Raw genomic sequence first — 20380 nt, forward strand, 5'->3', positions numbered from 1 at the left:
CCAGGTTGTCCTCTACAATGAGATTGTGGATACATTGGGCATGCTTATTCATAGATCTAGTATTTAATAAGCAAACCTTTAGCTCTTTCATGTTATTTTCTTTGGTGATTGGGCTTTCCCTAGATGCGGAATCAGTCGCTGGTCTTTTCTTGTGTTTACTATGAGGTTCTCGGTTTACTTTAATGATCTTGACCGGGACCTGTTTTTCAGAATGAGTTAGGTTGTGTAGATGTTTCTGAGCTAGAGACCTATTTTCCTCCATAGCGTTCTGTGCAAAGTATTGCACAGCGGCCATGCGATGCGTGTATTGAATGTTGAGTAATATCCTCCTGCCGTTGGTGTGACCCATCCTTGCCTCCAAAAGGGACGGTCCTCTGCTCGGGAACGGAGGGCGATCCCGTGGTTAGCCTCCAACGGCGAGGACTGGCGAAGACCGGCTTGGCCTAGAAGCACTGGCGCTGAAGCGTCTGACGTTTCTTTGAACTGAGCCGGGGAATGTGGGATATGTAGTCTCTTAATACGTTTACCTGCTAATATACCAAGGTTGTTATCTGACCTGATCTGTGATTCTCACTGTTTCCAAACAAATGCAGTTATACAATGCTAAATCGCAATGCACACAGATGTCTTCAATGGCAGAATGAAAGTTACAAGCTTTGATATTACGCGGCTGCTTTAAACAATTCACAGTCTGCAAGCGTAAGGCTGCTAGGTCCTGGCAGATTACAATTGCAGTTTTAGATTTCAATGCAGATTTAGCACAATTCCAGACTAAGCCCAAGAAATTCTACAATTTTGAGCAGTTAATAATTAGGTACAATATTGATGCAAACCGCGTTCTACCTCAAAAGTACTCCTATGCTCTACTGTCCTATACTACTAACAGAAAGAGAGCTGGTGTTGCACTCCCGAAGCACCTCCCAACAAGGAGTGCAAAAAGCTACACACTGGGTAAGCGTATCCATACTTCTAGTGCGTTCATGACCAGAATAGCCAACAATACTACCCCGCTTGTCAGCTATACCAGCACCCAGTGGAATGGCGTTGTAAAACATCTTGATTCTGGACCAGAACCTGCTCATTCACACCTTCTTAAGGTGGCCAACAAGGGAAAACGAGTGTCTCAAAACATCCTGAACAACTTTCTAGATTCTGCAGATGCCTCGGGGAGAGTCGTTGCAGAGGGAACCCTCCTGAAGAGATACTCTTGGCTTAGGGACTCTGGCTTTAGGCGACCCTTTTCAACATGCCATTGAGGAGGGGTTACTCTTTGGTAAAGCAATTGATAACCTGCTAGAAACAACTAAGGGAGAGCATGAGACAATCAAAACCCTGGGTCAAATATCTAATAAAACCTTCATACAGAAGGGGGCATTCAACACACACAGGAACTGCTGGGCACAGCAGACCAGGCCAATCTGCCGCAGGCACGTCTAGTGCCTTCTTCTACAGCCCTCCGAGTCAACTGTCCTACCAATACCAGCAGCAACGGTTTGGCCATGGGCAAGACTTTTGTGTATAGGAGCTTTATAAATGCCATATCATATAATAAAGGACGAGGCAGAGCTGCAGCCTCTAGAGGCACAGCAGCCCCAGCCTCCAAGTGACGGGCCGATCCACGTTCCCTCCCAAGTATTCCCGTCGGGGTCGGATACCACTCTTTGCCCAGCAATGGGAGGGAATAAGTTCAGACCGCTGGGTATTCGACACAATGGCCAAGGGATACTCGGTGAAGTTCCTAGATACACCTCGACACCTTCCACCTCAAATAGGAAGGATGTCCTCCGAACCCTTCAGCATCCTGCAGGAGATCAAAATTCTACTCCAAAAGGGAGCAATCAAACTGGTCCAATTCCTGGAACAAAATCAAGCTATTTATTAAATGTACTTCATTGTTCCAAAGAAAGATCTAACAATGTGCCCAGTGCTGGACCTGTGCTCTGCAAACACGTATGTCAAACCCTAAAAATGCAGGATGACGTAGTTGCAGGAGGTCATCCCACTACTGAAACTAGGGGATTACATGGCAACAATGGACATGAAAGATGCATACTTTCATATTTCAATGTTGCCAGCGCACTAAAATACCTTGGATTCAAATTGGGGAACACGCACTACCAATTCAAATTGTTACATTTTGACATTGCATCATCCCCTAGGGTATTCACAAAGGTCCTAGCACTAGTATCCACCCACTTGTGATGGCAGTCCATTCCAGTGTACCCTTACATAGACGACTGGCTAATTACCGGGGACTCTCCTCGGAGGTGCCTTCAAAACACGCAACAGACAATCGATCTTCTGTTCCAATTGGGCTCGTCCATTAAAGAGAAGAAATCTAGTCTAGTGCCCAGCCAAGTAAAGCAGTTCCTGGGGGCCCTAATCAAAACGGACGACAGACCTAGTCCTGCCCTTCGAAGAGAGGGTCCAGAGCATGTTGTTTCAAACACCTCAGTAAGCAGCCGGTCGTCAGGTAATGGTACGAAAGCCAATGGACCTGCGAGGAATGATGGCTTCCTGCATCTACGTGGTGCCTCACGCCGGCTGCGCAAGAGTGGCTACCAAAACAATGGTTGCAGGCATGCAGGTTGTGGGATGATCTAATGGTGGTTTTGCAACCTCTGGTTCAATCGCTACAGTGGTGGAACAGAAGCAAAAGGGAAAGCCTTTCCACACACCAGCGATCGAGGCCACTCTCGAAACAGACGCGTCAATGACTGGGTAGAGCGCTCCCTTCCTTCACCACACTGCTCAAAGCCTGTGGACACAGGTGCTAACCAGAAACCACATCAGCCTTCTGGAACTACTATCGGTCCTCAAAGCACTTCAAACCTTCAAGACTCGGCACACAAAACAGTCCTAATCTTGACAAAGTACCACAGCCCTGTTTATGTAAACAAACAGGGGGTGGGGGGACACACTCAACAGGGCTATCCAAACAAGCCCGGAACATCTGGCTGCGGGCACTATATCGCAACATGTTCCTAGTGGCACATCCTGTTACAGGGGAACTCCATTATCTGGCAGACGTGCTAAGCAGGAGTACAATACTACCCTCAGAGCACGAGTGTCAACTGAACACGAACGTGCTATACAACGTTTTCTCAAACTGGGGGTTCCTGGGAATAGACCTCTTTGCGACCCTGGAAAACGCACAAAGCCAAGATTATGCATCAAGGTTTCCCCAGAAGGGATACAAGGGGAATGCACTTCTGATGAACTGGTCAGGGAAATGGGCATACGCCTTCCCCGCCAACACCTCTTAACAAAATAATCTGCAAGCTACGCCGGGAACAAGTAACACTGATTCTAATTCCTCCAATTTGGGCACTACAAACCTTTTTCCCCCACCTTCAAATGATGTCCATGTGTCCTCCCATGAAACTACCTTGTCGACCTCATGACAGTTCCCCAAAACCGAAAGTGGAATTCGGTTTGGACACTGCACATAAAAAGGCCTTCCTTTTGCGCACCGAAAAACAGGCGGTGAAAGGCGCTTCGACGTACCCCAAGAAAACACCAAAAATGCAAGAACTAATTACGAAACACAGTGCTTCTCTGCTTAAGGCGAGGTCCCCAAAGAAGTCTCATTTTTCACCGCCCTTGGTCCCAAAAGAGACGCAGACCGGGTTTTCCATCCCCTTGGACACTCTCTCAGGGGCCATTCACCACAAGGATGTCACTCCCTCCCAGGCCACCCCTGTCATGTCAGGTTCCCACCCACATGCGAATATACACCTGAACAATTCAATAAAATTATAAGGAGAATGTCTTTTTTTCGTAGACTTCATGGACAGACATCCTGACCAATTGAGAATTCTTAAAGATGCCTCACATCCAGGGGCATCAGCACAGCCACCCCTGTCTTGTCTTGAGCCACAGCCTAGCACCTCTTCTCTAGGCACTCCAGCCGTGACATTCCAAGAGACCTCTCAGACATACAAGACCCCTCTGATGACTCATATTATGACTCATATTATGCCGACCAAACCGACCCAGGGTCTCAGGTGGACCTCTATGACCAAGACCGGTTTTATGATGACAATGATAACATTTACGTGATCCAGTCGTCGGACCACCAGGATCAGCCGGTAGCAGATTTGACTATTGACAATCAACTTCAGTACGATGAACTGCTACTAAAGGCAGCACAGGATTTTAATATCGACACTCGGGAGGCACAGGTTGACAAGGACTTTGTGGAAGATATTCTGAGGGACAAAAAGTCTGCCTCCCAGTTTATACCAGTCCTGCAGTCTGTCCAAAGACAATAGCCAACCATCCCTACTGGCGCCTAGCCTTACGAGGGTGGTTAACCCCAGAATAGAGAAGCTATTCAGACCTGTGCCCCCATACCTCCTGTATATTAGGGGTCAGCTTAAACCAGATTCCCTAGTGGTCACCACCACTGGGAAGAGGGCAGGCACTCCCCAGGCGTCAGCAGAAGCCCCACCAAACAAGGAGAGAAAAAAGATGTATACTTTCGGGAGAAAGGTCGCCTCATCTGCAGCATACCAGACCAGAATCGCTAATAACACTACGCTGTTAGCTATTTATGGTTTCCACAAATGGGATGATCTGGAACGCCAAATAGAAGCTGTCCCAGAACCACTAAAGGCTAAATTACTGAAGACTGTTTCAGAAGGCAAGCAGATCTCAAACTGCATCCTAAAGAATAACCTTGATTCAGCAGATGATGCAGGACACATCATAGCATAGGGAACGCTCAACAAGCACCATGCCAGGCATAGACAGTCAGGGTTCAAGCTAGAGACTCAAGCAACCCTCTTAAACATGCCATCTGAGCCAAATGTATTATTCGGGATGGAGAAGGAGCCCTCAAAAGTGCCAAGGAGGAATACGATGCTCTTAAAATCCCTTGGACCCTATTCCAAACGGGCCTACCCAAACCCTGGGAGATGTCAGGGCCTGGGAGCGCAACATTCCTCAGGCTAATCAACCCACATCACGTGGTCCCCCACGGGCAGCCTTCACCTCAGTCTACCTCTGTGCATTTTATCCACAACAGCAGCTGAGAGCACTCCTCACATTTCACCATATAGCCGATAGCCACGTTTGACCAATCTGCATCCAAAGTACCACGCGTCCAGGTACCCGATTGTGGTAGATGGAACCCATGAGTTGTTCATTAAATGCAACTTTGGACAAGGATACTCCACAACAGAATCATACCAATAGTAGCTGTGTGATTTAAATTGGTGACAAAGACTGTATGACATTGACATGTGAATCTCAAGCTGACGTTAAACTGCTACAAAAGAGTTGAAGATAATTGTCTCTTCTATTATGTGTTGCACCGGAGGATGTGTTGTCATTTTGTCTTAAGGCTTCTGGGAAGTATGTATTTTCATTGTGCAGCCCTGAGACATATGCATTTTTAAGTCAATTTTCCATATTATGATGCTTTAATGGCTTGCACAAAGGAGTGGTTATAAGACAACATGTTGGCACTTTATAGAAATGCAGGTATTGTGTTTTTTTTTTTAATATTTGACCTATCGTTCTATTATTGATGTCAACCAATAGCCATGGCAGAATAATTACTGAGGAGGAATTGTGTGTCCGCCATCACCCCCCATAGAAACCCCCCTTACCTGGGCACTCACAGGATCTCCTGTGCAAACAAAAAGCTATGAAAGGGTTGAGAGAGGAGGAGGAGGAGGAGGAATTGGAACCCAAGCTGGTTTTCTGCAGGGGTGTAGGGGGCAGAGAGACATGCTGCAGCTTTAGAGAAAAGGCCCTGGCCTCTACCTTTGACAGTACCAGCACAAGCCCAAACTCTGAGAGCAATGCATCATAAGAGGAGGACCGGGGTTCGAAATCTCCAGTGGGGAACTTGGAAATATTAATGCCTCAATTATTTAAACAAAATCCCTAAAAATTGGACGCAGCGTAATAAATAAAAAGGGGCAATTTAAACAAAGAAAGAATATAAGTAAACACCCCAAGAAACGGAGACTAATTCAACTAACAGAATTGTTAAAAATCCAGAGAAAAGAGAAATAACTGGAGCACCAAAGTGGAAACCCCCTTCTGGCTAGTCCTCCAGAGATGTTTCCCAACCATCAGAAGCTATCCTTAAGCGGGAGCTCTGGCTATAAACGCAAGGCTGTGTCATTTGAATATTGACACATTCAGGGAGGGGGTGCCTGAATTTCCTGGATTTAAAGGAACAAGAGCCTCTGGTGCAGAGAGGAACTCTGCGCCAAGAAGAGGAGATTGCGTGAGAGGGTATACTGCCTGCCCGAGAGGGCCACCCAGTGAAGCTGGGCTTCCCTGACTGTTCCCACGGTGGAAGATCTGGAGTATCTGCTGTATCTAGAGAGACCCTGCCCAGGAGTGGGAGATATTGGGTTAACCTGGGTCCCTGGCAGAAGGAGTGGAAGGTGAAAGGGTGAGTTCAGATTATCACCCCATCCTCGGGGTGCCACCAAAGGGGTTCAGCCATCCAAGAGTGGGGTAAAAGAGATGCTCTCCAAGAGAGGAGGTGCACCAAAGCACATCAAGGAAGAGGTGGCACACCAAAGTTCCCCATGTAAGAGGGCATATACTGAAGTACCACAAAAAGAGTGAGTAATACTGAGCACATTACTAAGCGACAGAGAACCATATTTCTGCCATGGTAAAAAAAAGTAAGGTGAAACTCTTGCTGGGTCAGCATTTTGAAGGTTCAACACTGAAAAAACATTTTTGTGAACGACAAACTAAATACAAGAGATATTGGCAAAGATCATGTCACCATGTTCTTTGTAGATGGGGAAAGTAGATTGCTCAGGTTAGCTTTTCGACCAGTGACTTGATTAGTCCTGATCCTGATAAATTACTATTTTGTATTACCAGTTTAAGGAGTGGCAATTTGCAATTACGGAGGTTTTATTATTTTAGTTGGGGGTTTTTTGGTTTGCTGGCCAGGAGGCAAAGCTAACTTAGATCCTTTACCTGATGCTTAACATGTTGCTGCATACGACTCCTAAGGCTGAACTGCCACTAAGTCTAAGAGTGAGTGCCATCCCATAAGAAAGCCGTTTTATTTCTCCCCTCTGCCTCTTGTACTCTCTGCCCATGCTGTTGTTTAGTCTTTATTGAAACATTTTCAAAGCACGAAAACAATATCGCTTGTAAAACATCACAATAACTAATTATAGATAATCGATGTACTAAGCAGTCAATTCTGTAACTGTTTATCAAAATTAATATAGTTAAAAAAATACTATAATAGTAAAATTACATAAACTTTAAAATTCATTATAAGTAAGTGGAAATATGTAATGTTAACTAATCCGTTTGTCTGTTTTCCCCATAAATGTGAACATATTCATTTGTATGTAAATTCATGTTACTTTCACCATCTATATTGCCCCCAAGTATAAAATATTACTAGTTAAGTTCTATTATTTTTCCTTTTTTAATTGAAACTTTTTACTTCATCTGTGTGATCCTATTTTAAAAGCTTGTTGTCTCTGTTTTATTACTCTTTTACTGTTCTCTAAAAATAAAATAGTTTGAAGTAAGAACTATAGCTAACCAGATGCAAGCATCTAGTGAAGCTTTTTGTTTTTGAAGAAACTGTTCCATTACAAAATGAGGCAATCAAATAATGGCTACAAACCATCTGAGAGTTTGTACAGTATTAGCATATAGATCCAAAGTTGAACAACTTAGGTACCAGATATGCATTCTATAAAATGTCCCCATATCTCCAAAACGTGACAAGGCATCCTGCAAGTGATGCATCAGACATTCATAAAATGCTATTTTAGGTATTTCACCCAACCAATCTTTCATTATTGACAAAGATGTAGTATCCCAAATCCTGAGAGCGCATACATTTGCTCATGTTAGTGCAATAGATAGCCCTCTCTGCCACTGTTATGATATATTCAGTAAAAAAAACATTAAAGGGACGTTATGGTTCCAAGTAAAACCGAAAAACCCTTGAAATTCGCCAGTTATGGCAAGCTAAGCAACCATAACTCGCGCCACCGCTGTGCACTGCTAAGACTAACACCCAGGACATCAAAGATGACATCACAAATGTCATTGACCCAAAACATTTGTAGAACAGAACTGTGTGTGTGCTTGTTGGAACGATTACCCGTTGAAGGCAAGAGACTTTTTATTGGAAAGATACGTTTTATCCAACGGAGAAAGTGATGGCTGGACCAGAACTGTCGGCTCTTGCTGGGGAAAGCTCGAGTGTGTGCTGTGCTCGGGAGACCCACCTTGTCCCGTGCTGAAAACGTGGGGAAGGGAGACCCCGTACAGTCACACCCTGACTTATGAATTGAGAACACTTCTTTCTTTATTGAAACCCTATCCCACACTTCTTATGTGTTTAGGGTAAGGATTGGCAATAGGTTTTTCTTAGTGTAGGCCCTTTTATTTTGACACAACGCCACTGGGACTGCTTTATTTTCATTTGATGGTCAACGCTTGCTCCCAGCTTAGATGTAGGTTTAGCTTCGGCATTTTTCCACCCTGCATTAATTGTTCAATAAACACCCTTGAACTGTGATCACTTGTCTGTCTTTACTGTTGCCACCATGAGTTCCTCACAGTATAGAGTTGTGTAACAAGTTGAGGCAAAGCCTTTATCATTCGGATAATTGCTGCAGTTTGTGAATGGCACCCTTGTTTATTTGCATACCGTTTCTTTCTAGGCACCATTTAAGGGGCACATAATCTGTGTGTTTTTGCCACTTTCCCTCCATAGTTTCCTATGGAACCCCTTTCTGTTTGCTCTGTTTTTGATTCAGAGTTGACTTTTTGAAGGGAAGCTTCAGCTTCACTTCCCTTGCCTTGTGCTCACATGTTATGGGGAAACTGATTAGTCATTCAAACTATCACTAATGGGAAACATTGTTTCCCTTTTTTGAATTCTTGTATTTTAGAATTGCACACAGCATTTTACAATGTAGTGGATTGGGGATACTTTTGTAGCGCCCTATATTTTTGCACAGTGTAATTTTGGTTATCTTTATATGTGCCTAAAAACAAGCTTGTGGCAGCAGTTTATTTTTTTTGTGGCCTTTTTGCATTATTTCTGGTGTGCACATCCACTACTAAAATGGCAGTCCCACAGGATTTTCACTTGTTCTTTGGGCTTATTGTAGTTTGGCCTTCTTCCTGCCCTTTCAGGTGCGGAAAGTCGGGGGAGGGATGGGAGCAGAGGTGTGTGTGTCTGTTGCCCATGAAAGAGGGCTGGGACTGTCTAGGTCCAGTCCACATCCTTGTCTGCTTCTTCTTGGGTGGATGTGAAACCAGTAGTTGTCCCTGATTGGACAACTACGGCTTTTCGAATGGTGCAGATCCTTACTATTGGTGGATTTGGATTTGCTTCCAGCTCGATTCTTGGGTAAAAGGAGGCCCTCTGAAGCTATATTGAGATCTACATTTGAGTAGGAATCCCTTGAAAAGAAGCCAGATGACTATCTGAAGACTACTGGAGTGGCCCAGCATCCCTTGCTGTGTCCGGCCCGGTGAAGACCTGCTCCTCTGCCTGATGTCCAAAGACTAAGGGCCAGCCCCTGTACTAGTGGAACCAACTGGATGCAATGCATTCTCAAGGATCCAGCCCTTAAGAACCTATTGAAGTGGCCTGGACTATCCAGTGAACTGACCAGCTCTCTAATGGGCTACCTCACCAAAACCTTTGCCGGTCCGAATTGTAGTCCTGAACTTTGGTGGTCACCAGCTTGTGTCACAAGTCTCCTTCTCCCTCTTCCCATATTTCAGCTTCCCACCCTCAAGGGTACCTGTCCAGGAGCAGCTGCTGTGACCACAACTGGAAGGATGCCTGTTGCGGCCTGCAATCGGTGACTGTCACTGGAACTCCTCTCCCTCTATCTCGTGAAGTGTTCTAAAGAGGCCTGCATCGTTGGATTCTGCATTTCCTTTGAGAAAAGGGTTGCACCTTGCATTTCCATTCAACCAGAAGAATCCTCGACCCTGCAACTGCTGGGCTCTGCTCAATGGAACAAACTCTTTAAGATGAAGCCCCCAGCCACCCCCAGATGACCCAGAAAGACGTCTGGGAAAACCGTAGACTGGGGGAACGGGGGGGAGTGGGTAACTAAGCATCAGTGTGCCTGTCCTCCATAGGAAAATATTGGTAACAAGTCCCTTTGCCTCCCATCTCCATTCAACTCGCCTTTGATCGTCGAACCTGGGTCGGGTATCCTGCACCTGGGTAAGCCTTGAGTCTGGAAGAAAGGAGAATACTTAACTTTCCTTTCGTAAATTGTTGAATGAATTTGAAATAGTTTGAAACTACCACCTCCAGAAGCTCATTGCATCCTTTTTAAAGAGAGCTCATACTGACGAGAAACCCTGTGACGTTGAACCCTGTAACATTTGGGCAAAAGGCCCCATTCATTTTAGGGTGTGGACTTCTCAAATTAAGGTATTGCTCTTCTTATTTTGCACCCATCATTTACTGCATCTAAAGTCCCTGCTCTGCTTGATTTAACTTACCTGATGCTTATCAAGAGTACCTACTGGTGATTGTATATATTTGTATTATAGTGTGTTGTGGGACAGTGCTACATGTTGGATTAATTTTCCAGAGGGTTCATAAAGCCTAAAATAAATTACCGTATTTTTATAACTGACTATCTAAGTTGAATTATTTTGTGCAATACTGTGTGGACTCATTGCGGGCTCCTGGCCCCTCTATCCTGACACTAAGCCTTCACCGCTCTCCGGGCTACCTTGATTGGGTTTTGGCTAATCTCTCAGCGCTCTGTGATCATCATGCATAGGGTGTCCTCCTAAAATGTTCCCACCAGTCCAGATTCTAGAGATTCATTTTAACAATTATTATACCAATTGGTCGTTATAATAGTTTTTTTTACTAAACAAGCAGAGTTTGCTCTGTTCCACTTTAAATTAAAGTACATGAACATGGTGAAAAAGCTGGAAGGCTTTTAGCCTTACAATTTGAGAAATTAAACTTCTCTAATACCATTCCTTTTCTAAAAGCCGAGGATGGTGGGAGTTTTGATAGATCACATTCAATTGCTGCATTTTAGGGTTCTTTGTACAGCTCAGAAGTTAAAAATATTTATATAGAAAGGGACTTTACGTTTAATTTAAAAAGTTCATCTTTCGATGACAAATCTAAAGAATATTTAGAAGCCCCAATTAATGAATTGGAAATTAAGCAAACAAAACGCTTTTCTAGGGGAAAATGCTGGGGCAAGATTGGTTTGCCTAAGAGTTTTGCAAGATATGTGAGGATAATGTCCCACTGTTAAATTATATATTGTAGCAGATTGTAAGGGTAATTTATTAGCAGAATTTAACAGAAAAATCCGAGACAAGAAGATGGAAAAAAAGTGTAGCAATGTTAAACACATTTTTTAATAAACCAAGATCTACAAATTTACAAAAATGCAAATCGTCTAGCTACTTGATTACAACATTTCCTATGCCTACTTGTCCACCGTTCACAGGTTGGATATTTTCCTGGAAGGTTGTCTAATGCTAATGTAAGAGAATTGCTGCACATACTTTGCCAGGAGCAGCACACATATATTCGAGGGGATTGGGTCCACCGATGTATTCCATATCTTTGACAGTAACCACCACAGCTATGCTGCTTCAGAAAATGTTCTACGTCGATGTGCCGTCCCCGAGGACCTCCTCCGACAGCCGACGTCGCCGATGTGATAAGTAGGACGTGCGACGCCCATAGCCTCAGTTCCGTTTTTTCCACTAACGCGTTCGATTTGTGAATCTCAGTAGGCCTCGACTCTTTGGAGTTTGTTGTATTCTTCTCGGTTCTTTGAACCTGTTTGGTTTTTGAGAAAAGCCTGTTCGTGACGATGTCTACCTCGTCTTCGACCCTGCGTCCGGGCTTCAAGAAATGCGGGGACTGTGGGTCCAAGATGTAGGTAACGGACTCGCACGACACCTGCCTCTGGTACCTCGGGGAGGCCCACGACACGGACGACTGTGTCGACTGTCAGACGCTCACGGCCAAGGCCTTGTGGGAGCGCAAGAAGTTGTCGGTAGGTAGGGTGCCTAAGCCCCGGAAAAGTCGAGGTCTGTAGGGCTTTCGACTGATGATTCGATAGGCGACTCTCTGCGTCATCGTCGGAGGTCCAGTGGGTCTCCTTCCAGGAGTCGATCTCGCCACTCCTCTGTCTCTTCGAGGCATTCCCGGAAGCGCTGGCATCGGTCGCCTTCCCCGTCGTCTTCCTTATCCCACCATGCAAGCGACACCGGAGGAATGGGCTTCCTTCAGGAAGATGTTAGCGATTCTCAAATCGCAGGACACCGAGTGGGGTCAGTCGTGATCGGTCGAGAGACACCGCTCGCACGCCTTCGGGCTCGGGTGGTCGGCACGGTTTGCGGGAGAGGTCCCGCTCGGACAAGGGTAACCGTTCTCGCCGCGCTCGAGACTGCGTGATCCTGTGCTGTCTTCGAGGAAGATGTCAACGCCTGTGGCGCCGAGGTCGTCGATGACCTCTCTCGAGGCTTTGCCTCCGAGGGGGTCGTCGACGCTGTCGGCACCTAGGTCATCGAAGGACACGCTCAGAGCTCTGGCTTCGAGGCCTGTGTCGACGCCGCCGATGCGGGCGGTGCTGCGGCTGACGTCGATGCCGATTCGCTAGACGCCGGCCCGACTCGTTCGGCGCCCTCGACGCCTTTCGAGGCGGTGGTGTCGGAGGGGCCCCGTGGCACGGGGGTAGCCCCTAGAAAGGTTCTGGCTAAGGTCAGGCATAGCTTTGGTCCCCAGGTGTCTTCCTCTCACCGCCTGGAGTACATTTTTGAGAGGGTGATGAGGGCTCTGATGAGGGCTTGGTTCCGGTTACGGTGCCAAATGAGCTTCTCTCGGGCCATAGCCAATTTGATGACCTGAGCTAGTCGCTGCATGATGCCAGTGGACTGGGCGCCTCTCCGAAGGTGGAGTTTTGTAGGCCTGAGCCTGGCACTCATGCCAATTTTTCGTACCGGCGCCTTATGTCTCAGGTCACAGAGTACTTGGGATGGTCGGCTCTCCCAGGGGAGTTTAAGGATGATCTCACGGACATCTTTTATCTTGCCCCCCCCCCCCCACTGACCCGGTACTGCCGTTTCATATGGCTCTGCAGAGAAGGGTGGCGGCGGCTTGGACTGCTCCAGAGAGTCTCCCGGCAGTGGACAAGTCTTTGTCACGAAAATACCGTCCAGCCAGTAGTGACCCCTGCTACTTGTCCAGGCACCCCACTCCGGAGAGTTTGGTGGTGCAGGCGGCTATGGCCCCGGTAAAGCAGGCGTCGTATCCTACCATCCCTCCGGATAGGGGCGACAAACGTTTTGATGGCTGGGCGAAGAAAGTGTTTTCTTCAGGGGGTATGGCGCTTCAGGCGGCCAACTCCATATTTGCCTTGTCTCGTTTCACACACACTCTGTGGCACTGTGTTGCATTAGCGGCTGAACGTATTCCCGAAGGGGACGAACGGGATGGTTTCCTTGCTATGGTTCAGGATGGCAAGGATGCCATGTGTGAGGCCGTTCAGTCGGGTTTGGACATGGCAGATTGTGTCAGCCGGTCCATGGTGGCGAGCACCGTAATACGCAGGTTTGCGTGGTTGCGGAAGTCGGGGTTCTCTCCTGATGTGCAGTCCCGGCTCCTCAACATGCCCTTTGACGGTGAACATCTTTTTGGCAGCAAGGCTGACAAGAGCCTTGAGAGGTTGCAGACCTCCAAAGCTGCAAGGAAGTCGTTGGGCCGTGCAGTTAGACAACCTCCGCCTTTTCGTCCTAGGGGACAACAATGGAGGGGAGGTTGCTTTCGCTATTACTCGTCCTTCAGTAAAGCGAGAGGAGCTGTCGGTCAAAGAGGCCACTGTAAGAGTGCCAGAGATGGAAAAAGGTGTACTCGAGGTGCCAAGGCCGCTCGGTCAGTTGCCTCATTGCCCTCGGGCAACGCCGCAGCCGCTACCACTCAGTCATGAGGCCAGGTCCCATGGTTCCGCGGTTGGGGGAAGGCTGGCGCAGCATCTTGTAGAGTGGCGTGCCATTAATTCAGATGTGTGGGTTCTGGAGATCATAACCCACGGCTACTGTCTTCCCTTTCGGCAGAGGCCTCACGACAATCCACCTCCTGGGAACCTCTCTTTGAAGAGTCCGGATCCACTCCTTGCACAGGAAATTCAAGCCCTGCTGGAGAAAGGCGCCATAGAACTGGTGCCTGTAGCGGAGAGGAACAATGGATGGTATTCCTCTTATTTTTTGATTTTGTAGAAAGACGGGGGATTGAGACCCATCATGGACTTGCGCGGTTCAAGATGGTTACTCTCTCTCTCAAGTCCTCCAGGCCTTTCAACTTCAGGACTGGTTGGTGTCTCTCGACCTCAAGGACGCTTACTTCCATGTGCCGATCCATCCCAAGCACAAGAAGTACCTGAGATTCGCGGTTGGCGACTCGCACTTTCAGTTTCGGGTCCTGCCGTTCGGATTGACCTCCGCCCCGAGGTTTTTCACCAAGCTCATGGTTGTGGTGGCGGCAGCGCATCTCAGGAAAGGGGGGAATTCACGTCTACCCCTACCTGGACGATTGGTTGATCAGGGGGAGCTCTCCCAAGCAAGTCCTGGATCATCTGTCCGTCACCTGCCACTCCCTTCACAAGCTGGGCTTATCCCTCAATTTAAAGAAGTCCCATTTGACGCCCACACAGTGACTCCAGTACATCGGAGCAGTGCTCGACACATCCCTGGGGCTGTGTTTTCCTCCCCAGATTAGGGCTTTTCACATTCAGCAGATGGTGCACAAGTTTCAACTACCCAGATGCTCCCGGCGTTAGAGTTCTTGAGGTTGCTTGGCCCCATGGCATCCTGCATTCTTCTGGTGCCAGAGGCTCATCTGCGGATGAGATCTTTGCAGAGGGCACTCAAGATGCAGTGGTCACACTCTTCCGGCAGGATGTCGGATCCTGTTCAGGTGCCGCCCTCGGTCGCCCAGGACCTTCTGTGGTGGGCCATTGAAGGCAATCTGATGAAAGAGGCCCCATTTTGGCTACCATGGCCGGAGGTGACGATCGTGACGGACGCATCCCTCACGGGATGGGGAGCTCATGCCAACGAGTTGACTGTCGGCCGTCGTTGGTCTCAGTCGGAGTCCAGACTCCATATCAATCTGTTGGAGCTGAGGGCCGTCAGGCTAGCCCTGAAGGCTTTTCTGCCGACTGTGCGAGGAAAGAGTGTCCTAATTCTAACGGACAACACGGTGGCCATGCACTACCTCAACAAAAAGGGGGGGGCAGGGTCACTTCCTGTGTGCAGGGAGGCGGTGCAGCTCGAGTTCTGAGCCATCCAGCAGGAAGTTTCATTCTCGGCTATTCATCTGGCCGGAGACCGCAACGAGACGGCGGACGCTCTGAGCAGGCAGAGCACGATCTCTCACCAGTGGGAGCTGGCTCAGGAGATTCTCCTGGAGATCTTCTCCCTTTGGGGGACCGCTCAAGTGTATCTGTTCACCTCCAGTGTCACCCGGAAGTGCGAGAGGTTCTGCTCGCGGGAATTTCCTCCAAAAGGAGCCTTAGGAGATGCGTTCGTGGTGGAGTGGTCATTCCCACTGCTGTACGAGTTTCCTCCAGTCCCTGTCATCCCGCAAGTACTGCAGAGGTTACGGAGGTTCGGTTCCCGGATGATCCTCATTGCTCCCGCGTGGGCCCGGAGGATGTGGTACCCGGACCTTCTCGACTTGTCCATCTGCCCTCCACGTCGTCTTCCTTACCGAGACGATCTGCTCTCATGGGAGGGGGGGTCAGGTTCTCCATCCAGAGGTCAGATCCCTCAACCTTCACGCTTGGCTTCTGAAAGGTTGAGGTATAAGGATTGGGACCTCCCTGAAGGCGTGTTGGAGGTGTTGCTCTCGGCCAGACGGCCGGCAACAAAGTCTCTGTACCGTTGGCGTAAATTCTGAGACTGGTGCAGAGTTAAGAATGTGGATCCTTTTGAGTGTGACATTCCCATGGTTCTGTCTTTTTTTGCTTTCCTTGGCCCACAGGGGCTTACAAGTAGGTACCATTAAAGGTTACCTGGCGGCGCTGTCCATATTTAAGCGCTCGTCTGAAGAATGTTCCTATTTTAAGATTCCTTTAATTTCTCAGTTTTTGAAAGGGCTCACTAATGTGTTCCCTCCGTCACCTTTTCTGGTGCCCGGTTGGGATTTGAACCTTGTTCTTAAGTTTCTTATGGGTGCTCCGTTTGAGCCTTTGCATTCTTGCCCTTCGAGACTGTTAACTCTGAAAACTGTGTTTTTGGTTGTGGTTACTTCCGCTCGCAGAGTGAGTTACAGGCACTTTCAGTTAAGCCACCCTTCGCTGTGTTTCATAAGGACAGGGTTGTCCTTCGAGTTCGTCCATCCTTTCTTCCGAAGGTGGTTTCGGAATTTCATTTGGGCCTGAAGGTTGTCCTTCCGGCATTCTATTCTCCTCCGCAACCTGGTAAGGAAGAGGAGAGGCTCCATAGGCTTGATCCTAGGAGAGCGTTGAGCTTTTATATTTCACGCATGTCCCGGGTTAGAGTGGACGATCAACTCTTCATTGGTTACGCTGGAAAGCGTTTGGGACAAGCTGTGACGAAACAGACTTTTTCTCGTTGGATTATTTTGGCTATCTCCAAGTATTACCGCTTGGCGGGTAAGGACCCACCGGCTGGCTTGCTGGGCCCATTCTACCAGGGGTATGGGTGCATCTACTGCCTTTCAGAGGGTTGTTCCTATTCGTAACATCAGTGATGCAGCCACCTGGGCTTCAGTACATACGTTTGTACGTCACTACTCCCTCGATTCCATCCGAGGACAGGATCTGGCCTTTGACAAGGCAGTCCTTTATTCCACATTTTGATTCGGCATGCTAAATTTGTGTTCTAAACTCTTTTCCCACATCCTTGCTTTGGTCCTGCTTTGGGAGTCGGTCAAAGATATGGAATACTTTGGAGGACCCAATCCCCTCGAAGAACAAGTTACTCTCTTACCTGGTAACGTTCTTTCGATGGGATGGTCTGACGACGTATTCCATATTGCTCCCTCCCTAACGTCCCCACTGCAGAATTTCTTATGCGATTGCAGCTTACGTTTCCGCAAGGCCTTGTGCGTCTGACTGGCAGAAGACTGGTGTCACTCGTTCTGGTGGAAAAAACTACAACTGAGGCTACGGGCGTCTTGCGTCCTACTTATCACATCGGGTGACGGCGGCCGTCGGAGGTGGTCCTCGGGGACAGCGCATCAACGTCATCGACGCAGGACGCAGACGCCGAAAATGTTCCGAAGCAGCACAGCTGTGGTGATTACTGTCAAAGATATGGAATACGTCGTCGGACCATCCCATCGAAAGAACGTTACTAGGTAAGAGAGTAAATAGTTAATCACACTGTTGCCTTGTTTTTTAGAAGCCAAAAAGACTTTCGCTACGGTAGAGTGGGGTTACATGTTCAGAACATTGGAACGATTTTGTTTGGGAGATGCTGCGATCAATAGGGAAAAATGTCTGTGCTACAATCCTTCGCTACATTGATAGGTAATAGATTTTTTTCAGAAACATTCACTATAAGGACAGGTACTAGGAATGGTCTAATGCCTAAAGATTGCAGGACCAGGAGACCCTGAACCTAAGTCCATGGACCACAAAGGCTGTGCCACACCTCAGCGCCGCACTAGAGTGCACACACGGGCTGACTGGGCCGACTTTGAAGCATCCCGGCCAATGCCAGACTGAAGAGAAGCTAAGTGTTTGTGTATGCATTTATGAATGTGTGTGTATGTGCGATGTGAGGGGTGGGGTGCTAAAGGATGGGTTCATGGGGTGGAACCTCCTGTTTAACATGTAAATCATCCTGATGCAGCAGGGGATGGGATGAGGGTTTGGGTGGTGAAACCCCCTAAATATTTGCTGCCCTTTCAAGGCTGCACCAAATCGGCCTAATAAATATAGGCATTTTGGTATGCAGCCTTCAATGGGCAGCATTCGGACATAGAACCCTATTTATTATCGCATTGGAACGTTCACCAGCAACCATTGGGCTTAATGACAAAATCACAGGCGTGACCACACCAGCTATTGGGTTGAACTTTTAACTTTATGCAAGATGATATTTTGTTAACTTTGAAAAACATAAAACAATCAGTACATTTCAATAACTGTATAAACAATTTCTTACGATTTGCTGCCCACAGAATAAATTGGCAAACCTATGAAGCTCTTCCAAACTCCAGAAAAACCACTAAAGCAGACATTCATCATTATCCCTTTAAATGGGTCCCTAAAGGGTTAAAGTATATAGGCATAAAATTGAACTTGTGTTTACAAAATATATATGTAGACACTTTATCCCAAATGTGGCAACCAATTGTCGAAATAGAAAAATTCTCCAGCATGGGGTCTTGCATAGATTCACATGCTCGTGAATATTCCCTGTCAGGCTGGGAATCCTTGGTAAAAAAGAAAGCGGTTTCGCTTTAGGCTGTAAACTGCTTGCCTCCTCTGTAACCAATCATTGGCCTTTGGGTCATGCTGCCCACAGCCAATGACACTCATCCTAAGCTCCACCCGTGGTGGCCATCTTCAGATTTTTACAGCACGTTTCTACGTTTCTAGGGGTGGGAGTCCTCGTGCTTCGCTCCCTGAAATTTGTGGAGTTTCTGCATTTTTTTGGTAAGTTTTAAGTTTTTCTTCCATCTCTTAGTCTACCGTGACTACCGGCAGCAGGGACCCTTTTTTCAGTGAACATCATCTTTCCATCATTGTATGTTCTCTCTGTGACTTCAACAGGCCCATGCTTGGGCCTACAACTCGCCTCGACCATGTCCGGTGCGGCAAAGAGAAGTCTCTTCAAAGCCTGCATGTTTTGTGGACTAAATAACATCTACGTCGAGGACCAGCACCTCAAGTGCCTTTATTGTCTTCAATCTGGATGATTGGCTTATTCGCTCACGCTCTCACACGCTCGCAACCAAGCACACGGCGGAGACCATACACCTTCTGACTTCGCTCGGATTCTCCATTAACTATCCGCAGTCCTGCATAATGCCATCTCAGAATGCTCTGTTCCTGGGCGCCCGTTTCAACACAGTGTCATGTCTGGCAACACCTTCGGAGGAGAGGGTGTAGGCCATCCTAGGGACAGATCAGCGGCTGTAAGCAGTGTCCATGCAACAGTCCGGTCATCATGTCTTTGTTGGGCATGACTTCTTGCATCTATCTGGTCGCCTTTTGCAGGCTCCATATACGGCCTCTCCAGGAGTTTCTAGATACCAGGTGGCAGCAGATTACAGGCAATTGGACAGACAAGATCGCCCTCAATCAGGCATTCCTGCAGGCTCTCCAGTGGTGGCAGTACACCTGCATCTCACTCAAGGTGTCCCCTTTATTTCCTCCGTACCAGGCCACGGTCACCACGGATGCCACCCTAGAGGGTTGGGGAGTCCACACAGGGCATTGTCAAACCAGAGGCCTCTGGCTCCCGGAGGAGAAAGACTTGCGTATAAACGTCCTGGAGCTCAGGGCAGTCTTCTGGGCCCTCAAGTCCTTCCAGCCACAGCTAAAGGGGAAGGTGGTGCTGATCTTTATGGACAATACCACCAACATGTTCTACAAATGGAAGTTGTTCGGGACACGCTACCCCACACTCTCCCTGGAAGCCCAGTCCTTGCAGCGCAGGGCCATTCTTCAGGACATGTTTCTTGTCCCCTTTAACCTGGCAGGCACCAAGACCACCATTGCAGACTCACTCAGCAGGGTGCTACGGTCCTGCCACGAGTGGGAACTTCAACAAGCGGAGGTGTCTCAGCTCTTCAGCAGGTGGGGTTCCCCCCCAGATCAACCGCTATGCAACAGCTGCCAACTTAGTGTCTGAGTTTAGCCATTAGATACACTCAGCCAAGGAGTCTTGGGGACGCCTTCTTGTTCCTGTGGGACAGGCTCTCCCCGTATGCCTACTATCTCCCCCCCCCCCTCCTTCCACATCACACCCCCCACCCGATTTCAGTCGAAAGCAAAACTTTTTATCAGGGATTCCCAGCCTGACTGGGAATATTGATGAGTATGTGAATCCATGTAAGACCCATGAGCATGGTTACTTAGTTACTAAAGAAATGAAGACGTATTGGGGACAATAACTCCTAGAGTAAATGTAAATAAAACTATATGCCAATACAAGAAGGGAGGGATGAAACTGCCAACCAGAGATAGTCTGGCATTCCACATTTCCCTTATACTTCCACATTACCAAGATACAAATACGAACCAAACTGGCTTGTTATTAAAAAAAAAAAAAAAAAACAAGCCAATAGTGGGTCCGATTACTCGTTATTATATGAGAATAAACAAACTGGTAAAAATCCCATAATAGTGAGTACTATTTATTGGAC

At 47.6% G+C, this 20380-nt stretch overlaps 1 protein-coding gene across 4 annotated transcripts in view; it reads left to right on the forward strand.

Moving 5' to 3' along the window:
• CBFA2T2 (CBFA2/RUNX1 partner transcriptional co-repressor 2) overlaps positions 1 to 20380 on the forward strand; it is a 462052-nt gene that overhangs the window by 423547 nt on the left and 18125 nt on the right. The window lies entirely within an intron of this gene.

This window comes from Ambystoma mexicanum, chromosome 3p (assembly GCF_040938575.1).
Source record: "Ambystoma mexicanum isolate Mex_15411 chromosome 3p, UKY_AmexF1_1, whole genome shotgun sequence".
NCBI classification, from domain to species: domain Eukaryota; kingdom Metazoa; phylum Chordata; class Amphibia; order Caudata; family Ambystomatidae; genus Ambystoma; species Ambystoma mexicanum.